This window comes from Corvus hawaiiensis, chromosome 1 (assembly GCF_020740725.1).
Source record: "Corvus hawaiiensis isolate bCorHaw1 chromosome 1, bCorHaw1.pri.cur, whole genome shotgun sequence".
NCBI lineage: Eukaryota > Metazoa > Chordata > Aves > Passeriformes > Corvidae > Corvus > Corvus hawaiiensis.
In genome coordinates this window covers 68863587-68879321 of record NC_063213.1, presented here as the reverse complement: position 1 = coordinate 68879321, position 15735 = coordinate 68863587, and the positions used below count along the sequence as shown (strand labels likewise).

The 15735-nt window shown below is 40.5% G+C and overlaps 1 long non-coding RNA gene across 2 annotated transcripts; it reads right to left on the bottom strand.

Annotated features, from left to right (window-relative positions):
• Positions 1 to 4265: 4265 nt before the first annotated feature.
• On the bottom strand, positions 4266 to 15649 carry LOC125328809. 2 transcript variants are annotated; one of them, XR_007204872.1, is made up of 5 exons: positions 15120 to 15649; positions 12710 to 12815; positions 9854 to 10137; positions 6543 to 6778; positions 4266 to 6053 (listed from the first exon to the last, which is right to left on the bottom strand). It is a non-coding gene; the product is annotated as an uncharacterized LOC125328809 (long non-coding RNA). The 2 variants fall into 2 exon arrangements; XR_007204871.1 differs by having other exon boundaries at positions 9854 to 12815.
• Positions 15650 to 15735: the final 86 nt, after the last annotated feature.

Sequence of the window (15735 nt, the reverse complement as noted above, 5' to 3'; positions counted from 1 at the left end):
AAAATCCGGCTTTTCCGCCTACCTCCGATAGTGCTGACACTGGTCAGCACCGGTGTGCCGCAACCTTCCTAGAGAGAGCATCCTGCAAAGAACAACTCTTCCAGGGATGGTGGCAGGCCTCCCTGGGCAGCAGGGGATTTCAGCAAGTGTAGCGATTTTTCAGCTCTTTGTGAAGTCACCCAAGGGAAACTCAGGGACAAAGAGACAGGAGCCGCATTTTGCTATTCTACAGAAGCAGTTTCTATTGTCCAGCAGGCCCTGTGAAGGGAAAACCTGCTCAAGAGCAGAAACAGGGGCTTTTTATGGGAAAGGCAGGGGGTGGGGTAGAAACCAATTAGCCAACTGGGTACAGGGTATTACCATGTAGAAACAAGGCATGCTGGGGGTGGTTCACTTTGTCACCATGACCCCGGAAGGTTGCTTATGGCTGGGGAGTCTTTTTGGCCTCAGGCCTCTCTCCTCCAAGGGAGTGCAGAGAGCTCTTGTGCCAAGGGCTCACAGCCCTCCACACTGTACTGTTTCTTTTGCCTGTCCCCTGGCTTCATGACTTCCAATTTAATTTAAAATGACACCAAGCAACTTTCTGAGTAGTTGCTGGTTTTGTACCCGGCACAGTCACTATTCCAGAGCTTCTGGCTCCTTAGGCTGACTCAGCCCCCGTTGTGCCAGGGCACGTGCTTTCCAAGTGCCCGTGTGCTGCAGTGACACCGGGACAGTGCTGCTGCGGCTCCCAGCTCGGTGGCTTGTGCCCTGCATCGCGTGCGACCGAGGGGAAGCTGCATCTCCGGAGGTCACTGGCTCCTTAACGCTGTGGGGGAGGGCTGAATTCTGCACTGCCTGGATAAATCAGATTGATTGGATTATTATGAATCAAAAAAGGCCGTGTAATCACAGTAGCCTTCTAATTTAAAGCGTGCAAACGCTAATGGGGAAGGAGCTACTTGATTAATGTCAGTTATTATCACACCCGCAAGCAGAAGCCTCTGTGGGCAGACGAGCCTCGCACTGCGGCGATCAGAAAGCCTGTGCTACTAAAGGGGTGAAAAGTTCAAGCCTCTGATCAATAAGCCCAGAGAGTCGGGCAGAAAATATCAGCTATGCTCAAAGCAGCATGCAGAGGGGTTTTTATTGTTTGTTTGATTTGATTTTTTTTTGGAGGGGGGCTGCTTTTGTGGGGTGTGCTGGGGCTTTTTAATGAGCTTCTCTATGCTAATACAATTTATGCTTTCTGCTGGGGGAATTAATGGATGGGAAGAGAAATGAGGAAAAAAATATATCGGGGAAGGGTCAAGAGAGTCAAAATTCATTCATGGTTGCATATTCAGTGTTAAGTCAGTATTTTATGGATTCCGGCAGGAGTGTAGTTCACTGCAGCACAGTGGAGCACTGAAGGATTCACATCACTGTTCAGTCACTTTGGTTCATATGTCAGGCAATTAATTTTAACCCACTCTTAGTCATAGATATTGGCTGTCCTATTATAGAGTGTGTTTTAGAGAACTCCCTGAAGATACTGAACTGCATTTAAAAAGCCCACTTAGAAGTCCAGTAGTCTGTGCTGTAACATACAGAATTTCCCTATCTTTAAATGAGACATAAATCACATATATGTGTGTATGTGTGTGTGTGTGTGTGTGTATGCTAATTGTTGGTTAATGCTGAGATTTTAATAGTGGTTGTTAAGTTTTAGGAGTAATTTGGTATAGGATTTCTTTATATTGTAAAAAAAAAAAACCAAACCAAAACAAAAAACTTTTAAACGTTAAATAATTTAAGATGTAAAGCTATCAATTTTCCCAAGGATTTCAAACCCATGACAGGGTAATGCAGTTTTATGGCAATTCAGTTTCTGCATGCTTAAAGACAATTACAGGATATAGTAAAGAGGAAAGGATTGCTGTGAGGCAATCTGTGGTAATAGGTTGGAATATGGAAGGATCTCTCAAATACTTCCAGGGACTGGTGAAATTTGATTCTGATTTTGTATAAAATGACTGATTTTGGAAAGAAAAGTCTGATATTCACATTATGTACAGTATCTCTTTTTGTGAAGCCCAGCTGCTGCTTGCGTGCACTTTTTTTCACTATGGAAGAACATTCTTAACTGCAGGATTTTCTGATTTAAAACCCAACATTATTAAAATATTTAGAGTTTCATTAAATCAAATCTAAACAAGTATTTGTCACAGCCTGAAATTGGTTTGTGTCTTTAAGATGAATCAAAATATTTTCAGTCACTGTGTTTTCTTTCTAAAATAGTGTTGACTGCAGAAGAGAAGGAAGGAAGTTGTCTAAATCTTTTAGCCTTGGCTATTATAATTAGTACTTGGCAAAACAGAAACAAACAGGTACCTCTGGTGCTGTGTTCATCTAAAATTAATAAAACGCGTAAGACTGAAAATCAGCAATTTACTTGATCAGTGTCAACCGGGTTTCTTTTCATGGAGGAAAGTGGAAAGATGGTGGAAAGTGGACAGTGAGCTTTATACCCTGTTTTTTACACACTTGAGTCCCTATATTCAGAGCAGTGATGGACTGTTAAAAAGGTCCCACTCAGACTTGTTCTTCAAGGGGCTTACAGACTCTGCCAAGCTACTCCCCAAAGCAGCCATTCAAGCCAGGAAGATTAGTGAATGCTAACCATGGACCACATTGTTGGATTTGATTTAAAATGCCATTAAAAACCCCCAAACAGTCAACCATCTGATCTGTTTTTCTTGGATTTAAACCCCCCTGTAATCTGGGAAATATCATACTCACTCAGGTTTGTGGTATTACAGTGGTAGAAGAATTGAGAGGGATAATTCATCCAACAAGGTTCTGGGGAGCACGAGTGTGTTTCATCTGTTTTCAAGCAGGGTCATCACTTCCACTTGCCTCCCAAAGATCAGGTTTTGTGAGGGCCCTGCATAATACTGGGGAATTTACATGCACTTTCTCTCTCCTCCTAAACAAATCAATTGTCCCTCGCATTATGGCTAATACGAGGAACAGTTAGTCTGTTTTCTATTCACACTTCCTTGCAGTAGGTAACAAACTGTGGCCATGTTCCCCTGGTTGCCCCTTCATCTTCTGGGAAACATCCTAGGGAATGCTTCCACACCCATCTCGACCTTCTATGGGCAATAAATATGTGTCCTTCTCCTTGTCCCATAACAAATGGGGAAAATGCTGCATTTTCCATTGCTAACGTCTGCTCTCCTGGTGTGACAGGTAACAGGCACCATTTCCCCTCAAACTGACTAACCAATTAACACAATCATGTTAAACTCCTTGGAGCAGTTCTGTTCTCAATCTGTACATAAGTTTTCTAGTTATATGAGTTGGTGTGCTAGAGGATATTAACTGTCCCTGCAGAAATTGTCTTGATAATATCCTTAGAACATTTTATTTCTAGTAACATTAGTGCTGCTCCTGGGATTGGAGCAGATCACACAGTTACTTTAATACACCATCATGAAGATACAGAATGCAATGCAAAGAGAAAATAAAACTAAGCATTCCTTCCTGTCCACACCTTAAAAAAAAACCAAAAAAGGCAGCACAGAAATTTAAGAGTAGGGTGCATTTTCTCTTAAGACCAGTGCAGAGTACTTCTTTCCAGTCACAGCTCAAGCTTCCAGGCTGCTTCAAGGAGAGGATTTGCCATTCCCACCAATAAATCAGTAGTATTTCTTGTACCTGTTTTTGTTCATTTTTGTGTGTGTGTTACTGCATATTATTAATAAGTATTGGGACTGCAAGGCCACTGGCATTTTTCTCCCACTAAACTGTTTCTCTGATAATGCTGTCCACATTATTAATTGTTGTCTTCCCTGATGGGGGAGACATTCAGATTTTTGCCAGGAGAAAAAAGGAGGCGAATGGGACTTCATGTTTCTCAGTCTCCAGACAGGTGTTTATTAATTCTTATCTAAGGAGTACAAGCCACTGGCGTGGCCTAGACGTAGCACAGAGCAGAGAATGCAGCAAGAAGACAACTTACCAAGATCTCAGAGCCTTTTTAAAGGTAAATTACCCAATGAAAGCTTAAAACACAAGGTATTTTCACTTTTTTACCAATGTCCAACAAGTTCCTAAATCACGTAGACAGGAACTGCAGAATTCTGTATCCAATCATCCCAAACCACTATTGCTGCAAAATATGGAGGTAGTGAACAAGGAGAAAGAAGCTTTTAACTACAACTTGTCCTCCATTTTGAGGTTTTCTACTTCTATCTATTTACTATGCAAATAGACCAAAAAACTCTAAATTTTTCACCCTGTGATAATCTCACATAGTATTCTATCACCTAATTCACACCATTGTAGATTCAAATTCTTCCCAGAGGCTAGGCAAATTTTCCCATGGACAAAGGTCAAAACCAGTACTGTCCAGGGGGGTAAAACCTTTCAAAACAGGCAGAGAAATATTCTCTGCATTCTAGGTTCCCACACTGTGACACCCCCAAATCATAAAAGGTCCTGTGCTGCACTTCCCACCAATCTTGTGTGGGGCTGGCTGTAGCTGTTTCCACTGAGGATGAATACCAAAGTTTGGCCCTGCAAGTTTAGCACAGTAAAATTTCAATCACCCTTTTGCAATGCAACATCAGAGTCATGTGGTGACTGGTTTCAAGCACAGAGAAGCTGGAGATGGTGCCAGAAGAGGAAGAAAGCCACAGGGAGAGGAGCCTGTTCTCTCAGCCAGCTGAAAGCCTGTTTCTCTGACTGGGCGGTGAGCAGCCACCCTGCCTGCACACAGGTTCTCAAAAAGTGGTTACTGGAGTGCCTGGATTCATGATTTCTCTCTAATATTATCTTTGAAATCAAGCAACAGATACTGTGTAGTAATTTAAAATAACCAAAGATTAAAAAAAAGACCCAAACCCACAAGCAAACCAAAACCACGTTCCCTGGTAAGAGTAGTATTTTCAGCAGGATTTAAATGTTTAGGGACCAGTGTGGCATCATCAAAAGTTTAAAATTAGAATTGTACATTTCATTCATTTGAGCAAGATTCAAAGTTTCAGTCTAGATGTACACAAAAAATATTTTCTCTGCCCTCACCTTCCAGCTGTGCCAATGTTAAACTGGCTTATAGGATCAATGGAAGCAAGTCTTGTTCAGGAGGTATTTAAAAGGCTATGTGAAGGTTAACCATCAAGTTAATGTAAATACACACATACATATGACTATAAACACATGAGAGTATATGAGAACCCAGGAGCACAGATAAGAGTATAAACATAGAACTGTGTATGTGTATGTGAGTTGAAGCCATAACTACACACAAGAGGTTATCTTTTTCCTCTGGTCCCCATGATTTTTAAGACTGGAAGTCTCCCAGGCACCTTTCCTGGGAGGCGTGCACAGTTGTTATGCAAGCAGACTGTTCTAGTCTGCTTCTGGGGTTTTAGGTGGTTTTTTTGTCCAGAATGACTCTGAGGTCTTTGTATTCTTCCTAAAGTTGCTGCTTTGTTTGGGAACACATTAAGGAACAGGCAAACCTTTCTACATACCCAGATTTTTGTTTTAGGCAAAAAATCCAGACAAGAAACTGCATCATCCATTAAATCAAGCAAACAGCAAAAACTGGATCAGTGTAAAGACATGATATCTCAAAAAAAAACTTTCAGACTTCACTGGTTGCCTGGAGCTCTCTGCAGAACATACTGAAAGGTGACCACCTCACTGCTTTTATCTGTCCCACTTAAATGTGAAAAATAAGGCAATTTGCATCTTGTTGCAGCCAAGTGACAAAACTTTATGGGTCTTCCTGTTCTGTAACATGAATCAAGAAATGATGACTACATGGATTCAGATGTTAACCATAGTGATAAGACACCCCCCTGAACATATGGCAGGAAAGAGACATAGAATGTTGCACAGAGTCATTAATCTTCAAATTTTAAAGTAAGACAGGCTTCACAGTTAAATAAAATACTCTGCATTTGGCCAAGGTAAACTTTTTGCTCTTGGAGTGAGAAGGAAGAGATTTCTGTTGGGGAGTGAATGCATCCTTCCCATGGGAGAAATAAGAAATGCCATTTTTTCTTCATTTGCCAGGATAACTAGAAAACAGCATATAAAATTAAGTGAAATTAAATGCAATTTTCAAGGACAATGGGTAAAAAAGGAAAACTGCAAAGGAGAGAAAATTACTCTTGAAATAGATCTTTGAGGTAATTTAGTTTTTTTAATCACTGAATCCATTCAATATTCACAATGAAAATAAATCCATTGCTCTTAAAACTCTTGCTCAGTTCATCAGCTCATTAATCCCCCCTTGGTTGTTAAGTCGCTCCTCCTCGTGTCACCAGCCTGATTAATAATTCATAAGATAACTAAGGGCTCAAAATATTGTCTCCCTAAGACTGGTCTGGCTAATCTTGGTCTTGTTGAGTTATCCTTAGATTTGCAAGTTAAATGCTCAGATGGAAAGGGTCTGGGTAGCACTGCTTATCTGATTAGGAAATAGTGGTATGTAGGGGAGAGGGATATTAACTACCAGAAATCAAAGGAACAAGTCCAGTGGGATGAGTGGACAGTGATCTACTTACTGCTGTTGGGAAGAGAGTAACGTAGAGCAGTGGAAACTTTCTGTTCACTTTAACTGCGCTCATGCACTTCTGTTTCTTGGATGGGAGACAGAGCCGGGTGTGAATGGCACCACTTCTTCAAGAACATCTTTATTTTGAAAACAAAGTGTCTTCTTTCAACTGAATTGTTTTTGAACTCCTTACAGTGTGACTTGTTCTTGAAGTATTTTCAAACTGAAGGGAGTCCTTCTGCTTCACTGAGTAAAAAGATAAACAACTCAGTTTTGGCACCATTAGGTTGCATTCACAGTCTATCATATTACAGAGACATTAGAAAAGATGTACTGAATCACGGAAGTAGCAGCCTTTAAATGTCTCCTCAGTTTGGGAGTGAAAAGAAATAGGAGACATGTGGGATTTGTCTTTTTGTTTTAGTTGGATATGAAAATGGAGACAGAAGCAGAGTTACAGCAGATTAGTAGTCCAGATACCAGCAAAGGAAACATATTTTGCTAAACTTATTCTTAAATATTTACTGTATGAAAATGTATTGAACTATGTATTATCTGCAGATGGCTTGTAAAAGGAACTGCTCTGAATTGTGCCAAGTCAGTAGGAACAAAAAGTCTAAAAGAACTTTATTAAGGTTGCAATTCCAATTCGTGGTGATATGAATCATGATAACATTCTTTAGTAAGGTTTTAATGCCATGATCACATACTACTTTCATGGCTGGAGGACTTGGACTTCATTTTCTTCAAATTACAAAGAATGCAGGAAGCAAAAGGATGGTCCTGCCACAGAGGCAAGTGATTTTCCAGCCTGAAGGGACTAAATTTTGCTGCTGCTCCTCACATAAAGCATCTGGCAGTTCTATGCAAATTGCTCAAACTAACTTGGCTACCTAATGCATATTGATAACTTTCTACCCCAATAACCCAAGCAGTCAGATTTCAGAGGTACTGCGTTACAGCTGAAATCAAAAGGAGTGATGTACTGAGTCCATGAAAAATCTTCTATTCTCATAAGCAATTTCAAAAGTCAAGTTGCACACTTCCAAAATGAGCACTTAGAATAAAAGGACACTTTTTACCTTCACCTCTCCGCAGCTCAGCTCTCTAATGCTAAAAATCAGGAATACTTCATCTCACAGAAGTCTCCTGTTTCTGAAGCACTTGAAGGTACTGTAGTGCTGAGCACAATGGAGGATCCCGTGAGGAAAACCCATCACATCTCCAGAGCAGGACTGGAATACTGTTCAGTAAGTCAGGCCTGCAGCTACACTTTGAGCAATGTGGAGGAAAGCAATGACAACACCATTGAGTAGCTGTCTATCTTGTGTGCTTAACGAGACAGTCCTGAAAGAAAAATGGCTTAAAAATGCATAATTAAAGGCTGTAACCTAAATGATGGGCTCAAAAAAATAAAAAAAGAGCTGCATTAAGGTTATAAAGGCAATATGACTTCAGGCAATTTTTAGTGTATTGATGCTTGAATCTGTATTCCCGTCATTCTTTTAAAATGGATTTTTTTTGTGGATAATTAATACTAGGCTCTGTTCTACTCTTTAGAAAAAAAGTAATGATACATTGATTTGATGAAATGCAGCATATTGCCCATTGAAATGCGGGCACTAAAAAAGAGTAGACAAAGTGTATTTTATTTACCTGAGTTTGCAGGACAAGGTTTATACGTATCTGTGTTTTAGACTGCCGTAGTTTAGCACAAACTTGGACTAGGTTCATGTCTTCAGAGAATTTGCTGTGGGTTCTTGAAGGAGCAGTAGCAGACATGAATTTGTGCATGAAAGTAAGCAGAGAACTTCAGTAGCTCCACTTAGTACCATCTACCCAATTAGGTTTATATTTTACAATGCTTATAACATTTTATAACATCAGCTTGGGGGAACATGTCCCCCAGTCCTGCAGAGCAGTGACTTTGCTGAAATCATGTACAGAGACACTTAGAACTAAATACTTGCTAAAATTATTTGTAAGCTTAGGTCCAATTATTTCACCTGACCACCAGCATCGCTGCAGTTTGTTCAACAACTCTTTGCAAATAGTAATAATAATAATAATAATAATAATATTAACTTTTATGTGACAGGTGCAGCAGCAACCCTGACTTCACGTTCACACACCTCCTCCTCCTCTTTCATCCTTTAACCAGCGATTCCTGCCTTCTCTTCTCCCCACCCCAGGCTGCACCAGGTCACCTCCTGAAGTGTGCTAATGCACCCCTTCACGTTTATTAGATTACTACCCTGACAGGATCATGTGTGCCTTGTCTTGAAAGGCTTCAATTCTGATTTGCTTCAAATACAAAGTCCTGGCTTTAGAATGTTTTCTGATTTTAAAGCATTAGATAACACTGCTTCCATTTGCAGGACAGGTAATCTTTTACATGTTATTTCAATTTTTCATTTTGTTGCTGGAGAGGAATGTATTTGCAATCAGATGAAATTGAAAAGCCGTGACAATCAACCACACCACCAGATGGAGCTTCTTTTCTGCCTTTCCTGCTGAAGGTGCTGAAGCTGTGGAACTGAACTCACTGGGACTGTGGGACTTTAACTGTTTTAATAGTCAATGAAACAGAAAACTCTCTTTCTATTTTTATTTCTGGTGATGCAGGACTAAGCATCCCTGCATTCATAGATGGGTATTTCAGCAATTTTTATTTGTATACTGTTAATGACAGCTATTGTGCCAGTTCTTTGCTTTTCCAGGGTTAGGCTCTATCATGCAGTCCTGTTTCTTGTTCATGCACTTGACAGTTTTCAAGTACAGGCTCACTTATTAGAATGGTACACTAATATTAAAGCAACATGTATTTCTGATCTTTTTTCTTTCCTACTGTAAAAATTATTAACATCTTTTAGAAAAGCAGATCTCTCTTTATTCAGTCCACTACATAATCTATTTTATTCACTGAAATTCAACTCTGAAGTCTCCTTGTGTGCTTTTAGCAGTACTGTATTGTGTTACAGATTCCTAGTCGCTGGTTTATATATACATCAACTGAAGTTATGATGTTCATAAGTCATGAGGATCGATATAAATGACTGTGATAAACATTCTCTCTCTTTTACAGGATATATGCTATCAGATACCTGTTTTGCTATCTGGTATCATAGCTGAGCAATTGAGAACAGTAAAACTGAGGCAGTCTTGGAAAATTCAGAGAGACGGTTGAATTTATTCCCTTTTTGACAGTGTGAAAAAACACACATTGAAGCCAACAAATTTTAATGTAGTGTTTATACAACAAGATTGCTTGGAAGCCTATTCCCATTTTAACCCAAGAAATGGGACTGACGTACAACTTACCCAGCTGTGGCTGCTGGACCGAAAAGGTTAGCCTGCATTTGCCAGGAGTTATTAGAACAGGCTACATTGCACAACTCTGTTTTCCCAAAGGACAGGGAGGTATCTGAGCTGATGAGGTCAGGTTAGCATTCCGTTGTGCCACGTCAAACACAACTCTAAAGACCAGCAAGGTTTTGCCAGCCGACGTCATGAAGGTCCTTCTGACCAGCTGGAAAATTCTGCTGTCCTGGGAGAGACCAAATGAGTTCATGCCACTATTGATTTTGAGTGAGCTACGCGCCTTGCTGCTTGTAACAAAAGCAAACACAAAAAGACAAAACAGAATTAATGTGGGCACAAGTTCATGTTGTTTTCCATTTTCATGCCGCATTTCCAATGAGCAAAAAAATCTAATACTGTAGAGAGGGAAAAAAGGAGGGGGGGGGGGAATCTAATGATTCAGTCATCTAATGTTCATGTGCTAACAACTCAGAAAGGTGATCTAGAGATGTGTTGTTTTGTCATGTTTTATATCCTTTCCAGTAATTAATTTTGGAGGGTATGTCAAGCATTTGGAATTTCTGAGTGTCCTTAGACAAGAGGTAAACATCTTCTGTCTGAATAAGTTTCCTTACAGAATTTTAAGAAGACATTGGGTTTTGTTTTCCAAAGGCAGGCTGCTAGGTGGCAGGGCAGGAGCAAAATCCAGCAACTTAAGAAAGAAGGCAAGAAAAAAAGTTAATTATTTTAATACCTTAGCAATAGTTCTGGGGGTAGAATGCCCTTATATCAACCTACTTGGGATAAGGTTGAGGTTCTTCCTCACTGAAGTCCAAAGCAGTATTATACTAGCATAATATAGGGCAAGAATTTGCTCAAATTATACTTTTCCTAGATTGAAAACAACCCCCAAAACAACCAAACAAAATCCCACATAAACATAGAGGTTTCACATGTGAGAACCCGGATCCTAGTGTTCATCAGAAACTTTTGAAAGAGATGCGGTTCTGCAACTTTCTGGAGATCCACATTAAAACAAACAAAACCCATAAAACAAAACCCTTTTCAACTCCTATGCTGTGAATACACTTTGGAAGCTGAAACCATTTTTTCTCACTGGTAATTGGAACTTTTCCTTTTCAGAGACTGTTTATTTGAGTTAAATTATTGAAATGCAACAACAGTCTATAAGGAAGGCAGGATGATAACATGTATATGGGAGGGGGTTTTTATCATCATATAATTTACTGATTAAAAGGCTGATAAATGGCTTAAGAATTTCAGTGTATCACATGAATATAAAAAGTTTAGATAAATACCTTATAAACACCAAAGGTATTAAACCAATCTTGAAAACTTTATGAACCACAAGATCAAAGCAATACTTCAGAAATCTTAGTGAATGGAAAGCTTTTGTGCAACATGGTTTTGTCACGGTTAATGGCAATTCCGTTCTGAATTTAGAAACTTTGTGCCATTACCATATATTTACTTGTCATGAAAAATGCCCTTGATTTTATACCAGATGCAGGGAAATCTTTGACCTACTGAAATCAATGACAGAACTCCACTTTCAAGGTCAGCATTTCACCCAAATGAAGGGACATACCTTGCCTTACTGCCAAAGTCTTGGTACTAGAAATTGAAAAGGCTATCATTGTAGGAAACACAGACGTTGCTGTAGCTCAGGAAAACTGAGTAAGTGTTATTTTCATGTATTTAAAGAAATCTCATTAGGAACATCAGATGAAAATCTGCTAGGACACAAGAAAAACTACACAGCAGACATCTCTAAAAGTGCTGTCTGAGAGACTCAAAGCTCTAAAGGGTTTTGCTTGCTGGGCATCCTGTAGAAATTGCATTTAAATCTTTGTATGTAAAATTTGGAAATTAAAGCAATCACTTCCATCTATTTGTTTCCATTTCAGTACCTTTCCCATTATGGATCTAAATGCATGCCTTTTTGAAGTACAGCTGCTTGGTTTTCCTGCATAAAGAAGAAAATTAGGTCTAATAATCTAACTTTTGAATAATTTCTATTCAAATGGTATAGACCCACTGAGTTTTGCATTCAGTGTTTGACCATCCTCATAAACACAGTAAACTGAAATACCATCCTTACTAGAAACACAGAGCACCTAGAATTTCATATGGGATAGGGAGCATCTTATTTTTTTTTAATAATTGAGGAGGCTATTAATATCCTTGCTGGCATTTTTGTACAAGAAACATGACTGCTAAAACTGGGATGAAGAGCTACATAGTTTTCAAAGCAAAGCGAGACTATTGTTTGAACGAATGCTGCTATCATTCAAAAAAGGTGGTATTAATTTTGTGTATGAACTGTGATAATCCCTGCCTATTTCTAAATCCCTGTAAATTGTTTCATAGGGCTTAGGAGTTATGACTCATTCACATTTTCTGACAAGCAATTGTCACGGGAGATTTTCTTAGAAAACATGTAAGTAGGAAATTGGAGAGATCTGGCATATTTGAACTAGGTACATCCAAAAGCTGAGTACTTTCCCCTGGGACTAACGGGAAAATCTGCTAGCTTTGGGTTTGAAAGTTGAAGGTAATGTTAAAAGTGCATTAAAAGAAATGATGAACAGTATTTGAATGGGTTTCTGTTTTACATTGTGTGGTTGTATCCACAGAATCCTCCAGTTACTTGACTCTGGGTGTCTGCAAACAAATATTTTCATGTTAATTTTCTGTTCAAATGATGACAATTATCGATCCAAGCAGCTTGACCAATTTATCAAGCTCCATGTCAAATACAGCTCCAAGCCAAAATCCCTGATCTAATGAGTCCTGAGAAATACATTCCCATGCAATCATAGTGAGAATTGAAAAGCAATACCATGGATTGCTTACCAGTGATTTTCACATTCCTTTTTTTAATGTCATTTTCAGTAATCATCTTAGGATACAAATGCTTCTGCAAATTGTGTGTGCTGATTGCAGGATGGGTCAAGATGGGCTGTTGTGAAACAAGAAGCAGGGAAATGAAAGAAAGTGCTGTGTTGATCCTGTGTATAGTTGATAACCCTAAACACACCTGGTCCAAATTCAGGGAATGCAAAAAGCCTTATGGCTGCTAATAATGCTACCTCTCTTTTACTAGGAAATTTGTCTGCTTTTATCACAACATTTTCTTTAATAACAAGTGTGGTAAATAGTACTTAGAAGCCTGAGACCTGGGCTACACCATTCTTTTAGGAGAAGCCATTTTAAAACATGTCAGAGAACACTAAATGCCTCCTTAACTAATGTCATCTGGCAGGATTTGTTGTGTAGCTGAACATCTGTCCTAAAGGTTTACCTGATTTCAAATTAGTCCTTTCAAAATGGTAGCAATTGATTCCCACTTAAAATATGAGTTTGTGTGCCGTTAATGGCCTGATTGTAATTACTTTCCTGCAATATGGATTCATGTTGCCTTAACTGCTTTTTCTTATTTTCTATAAGCTGTAGTTCTTTTTGCAGGCCTGTCTCCTAGAGTTATGGAACATATAAGAAATGTGTATTAATTGCTACCCTATCACTTAACTTTTATCAATATTTACAGTTGTTTTCTCTTTTTGCTGTCCCTTATTTTGCTTAAACCTTTCACATTACTCTGAAATTTCTAGTAGTCCAAATGGTTTTGCCTTATGAGCAAATGGCACAGTTTTTTCCCTTCGCTGCTTGAAACACTTGTTAATGATTTGGCAAGCTGGGATAGCTCCTACATGAGGAAGTAAGGGCTGGTTTCTTAATTTCTGCTTTCCTCACCATAAAACAGATAACACTTCAAGAAAGTAAAGTAGCAGTGTCGTACTTTAGGTAGGGGTTCTTGAACATATTTTAAGTACTAAGCACCCTTATTCTATACATCATTCTATTCATTTTTCTTCCTTCCAGCCTGTTAATTTGAGGTCCCACTAGCCTCAGACAGGTGAGTGAGGAGGTCTCGCTTCCAGGCATAAGTAAGGAAGTGCTTGCAACCTGTTTTCATCACAGTGAATGTTACTTAACAGGAGAGTGTTTGGGAGAGACCCAAAATTTCCGTCCACTGCTCTGCTAGACACCAGCAGGTTGGAAGTGATGATGAAAGCAGGTGACACCAGCACCTTTGCTGCCACATCCAGAAAGAGGACAATCGTGTTCCTCCTTCCTGTGCTGCACCACAGAGCTCAGCTGAGTAACTCAGGACCACGGTCTGTGGTTTAACACCATTAAACTGAGGCTGGTTGGTTCAAAGAACTGAAGTGGTGGCACAGCAGCTCCCTTGGAGCAGACAAGGCAAAGGAATGCAACCATGTTTAGCCAACAGTCTGCCAAACCTGGCAGCTCCCAGCAGAGCTGGTGATGAGCAGCTGATGGCAAACTGGTGTTCATCATGTTTTCCATTAGCACAGCAGGCACCAGCCAGGATGTTTGTTCTTCATTCCTCTTCTTACAAGGCCCTAAACCCAGTGACAAACAAATGTCAAGTACTCAGAGTATCCAGCACTTCTGAGGAACTGCTCGCTGTTCAGCTCTTCTGTCAAGGTGTTGCAAGAACACCCTCACAGCAGTGTCTGCTAAGAAAACTGTTGGGTGATGTTTCTGCTGCTTTGACATTCATTCCTCTGAGAGACCCAGACTGCACACTCAGTTGAACTGCAGTGTATTCACTCACACTGAGAGGCTGCTTTTTGGCAACCAGACTGATGCTAAAAATAAAACAACCTATGCAAAACAAACAGGAAACCTCCTTGCTAAATCCATAGTGGGAGTATGTTGCTTCAAAAAGCATTGGGTTGTTTGCATATGCTTTTTGCTGTCTCTTCCATGAGAAAAAGAATGGAGGAAAGTTTAATAATGTAGTATTTTTGCAATCATCCGTGCAAATCACCCCAGACAATAGCTGTGGCACACACAAAGTATAGAACCAAGTTTGGAAACTTCTCAGATGTGGACCTCATCCTACTTATAAAAACATGTCGTTATAAGGATGCTGTTTACTATGTGTCATGACTACAAAATAAAACTGAGAGGAATTCTAATTCTCTTTATTTATTTAACGGGCAATGCCTGTATTTTGTTTTCCCTTCTTGATTTTTTGTTTTTAATTGGAAACTTTGGAGATAGCCTGACCTTCTAAAAGGCTGTTTGTGCACACGTGTGCCTCCTGAGCCTTAGGACTTCATTTTACACAAGTAACAGTACAGTTAGTGCCGGGTGTGGGTAAAAAATAGAGATTTGCCTACAAAACATATTGTACTTTATAAAAAGTTAAGGCCTTTGGAGTTTGTTTTACCTTTGGGGTTTTGTCCTCGAGCTCTGGTCTCAAAGATCTTTCTCTGCAGTTAGGACGAGTGGAAACTGATTTACACGCAAAAGCCGGGGGTCTCACAAACTCCCAGCAGCAGACGAACACGGCTCACGGGCAGTCCCCAGCCCTTCTTACGCCCGGGCCGGCGGGGAGAGCAGCAGCTCAGCCGCGGTCCCGAGGGGCCGCTCAACTCCCACCGCCTCCCGTTCCCTGAATGGATGGAACTCCTCGGTGATGCCAGCCTGGGGCTGGGGAGCTCCTGCTTAATCCTGACCCTCCGTGCTCTTTCTTCGGGGAACCTCCGACGGGTGGAAGCCTAAATAACGACGACGGTGATGACGATAACAATAATAATAATAATTAATTAGAGTAATAACGAAGCCTGCTCCAGCAGCCCACAGCCGCGCGTTCTCCCCCGGCCTGAGTGTGCGGGGCGGCGGGGGGACCCCGGCGGGGCGCCTGTCCCCGCTGCCCCTCTCTCCTCCAAGCCCGTAAAACACCGAGCGTTGCTCGCTGCTCGCTGCTCCGTGCCCTGGTAACGCCGGCCCCCGGCGGGCGGGAGGACGTGCGGGGCCGCCCGTCGCGGCTGTTTCCGCGTTGC